The following is a 2,228-nucleotide window of genomic DNA, read 5'->3' as shown; positions in this document are numbered from 1 at the left end:
CGAAAAATTTTTCTGGCAGAAAAAATTCAACGGAAAAATGTCGCAGGAATATTTAAAAAAAAATAAAAAATATACCCTGGTAGAGCTAGCTGCCCAGTTGCATGCCCGTGACCTATTGCAGATGGCGGGGTTCGAACCCCGCCCTTCCCATTTTGTGCACGCACATCTGATCCAACCATGCTATTCTTGTAAAAATATTTTAAAAGATGATTTCTTATTTATATTATAACTTACATAATATTACAATTAATACTATTTAATTAAAATTTATTATTAATAATAATCAAAATAAGTTATTAAAGTAATAATTAATTAAACTATGGTATTTAATTAATAATTATAAAATAAATTTCATAATTAATTAAAATAAAATATAAAAATATTAATTAATTTAATTAGGAATAAATGGTATTTTAAAAAATTATTAAAATTCGTAAAAAAATCCGCTGGAAACAAATCTTTGAGAAAAATCACTGAAAATTGTGCTTGAAATTCTATCAAAAATATTTCAAAATAATCCGTGGAACCATTTACCAATTATGTTGATCGACAACTAGAGAAAACCCTCACGCTCGCTCTAGCCGCCTCCCGTGCTCTGGCGATTTCTGTGCGATTCTTGCGTTCTTGCATTTTCCACTGCTCTTCTTCTAGATTTTGTGTTCTTGGTTGAGATTTTGGCTTTGGATCTCCTCCCTGTTGCTTAGGGGGGCCTCCAGCCCTTGGCCTTTTCCTTTCCTCGTGTGGAGATGGCCTCATCTACTCACCCCGACGCTTGGGGTGGTCCTCCTCCGGGAACCTCTGCTCCTTCTAAAGGATTGTTTGTTGATGGTAAACTAGTGTCTTCATCTCGCTCTTTTCGCGATGTTTTGGCTGGTTCGGTAACTCCGCTTAACCCTAGCTTGTCGTTTACGAAATCCACAGTTAAAGGTGTTCCCGCTTTGCTTATGTCTGATGATGATATACTGAAACGTGCACTTCCTTACCAGTTTACTCTTGTCGGAAAGTTTACCGTGCGCAGACCTAACCTAGACGCTATACGAAATTTTTTGGTAAACTAAAACTTTCTAAAAAATTTTCTATTGGTATGTTAGATGCTAGGCATGTTTCTATACAGCTTTCAAATGACTTAGACTATAGTAGGGTATTTGCTCGTCATTCGTATTATATTCTTAACTGTTAAATGAGGCTACTCAAACGGACTCCTTTCTTTGATGTAAAGGAAGAGTCTCCGATTGTCCCCATATGGATTTCATTTCCTAATCTACAGTTACATTTTTTTAATGCTAATGGTTTACATGATCTTGGCTCTATATTTGGTAGACCCTATCAAACTGATCAAGCCACGACTTCTCGATCACGCCCTTTTGTTGCTCGCATTTTGGTTGACATTGATATAACCAAAAAACATCCCAAAGAGGTTTGGATTGGTTCTGAAAATGCGGGTTATTTACAAAAAGATGATTTTAAAACATTCATGATTTTTGTGTTCATTGTAAAACTCATGGCCATGCGATTGCTGATTGTTTTGTGGTTCATCCCCATCTTAGAATCAATAGTAAAGTCTCCAAATACGTGGATGTTCTTGTACCACCTGAGCTTCAGATGAATCCTGGAATTATAAACTCTTCTGAAAACGATATTATTATGCCTGCAAAGGATCTCATACTTGCTAAAAATGACATAGATGGTCTTTCCCTAGATTCTTCCATAACAATTTGTGGTGGAGCCAATAGAAATGAAACTTTTGAAGAGGAAGGAGTTGGTATGGAAACTAGCGGGAATAAAATGGAGGAAGTTTTAGACACGTTGAACATGGCTGTAAACCAAGAAAGGGCTCTTATCAAAAACGGGGAAATTGATGTGGAAAATTTGGAAATTGAGGAAGACAATATTCAACATAAAAAGGTTAACTATGCTAGTGGAAGTGAAAGCACTGTTAAGATAGTTGCTATTTGCATGCTTTACATTTTTGCAACTTGAATAGTTTTGATGATTCCAAACATTATTGTTCAAATATGTAGTTATCTCCCAACAATTTTAGAAGATTTGTATTTGCTCTTGTGTGTACTAATATTTCAGGAAAATCGAACTCCAGACTACGAAGACTTCAAATCAAATTCAACATGAAATACTTTGTGAATTTGAAGCTGTACTTTTCTTTGAATTAAATTTGAAAGGGAATGATTGTAATTGAGTGAACAAAAACATACACACACACATAAGGAGAT

Source organism: Dendrobium catenatum, unplaced genomic scaffold, assembly GCF_001605985.2.
Source record: "Dendrobium catenatum unplaced genomic scaffold, ASM160598v2 fragScaff_scaffold_920, whole genome shotgun sequence".
Taxonomy (NCBI): domain Eukaryota; kingdom Viridiplantae; phylum Streptophyta; class Magnoliopsida; order Asparagales; family Orchidaceae; genus Dendrobium; species Dendrobium catenatum.
This window is presented reverse-complemented; position numbering follows the sequence as displayed.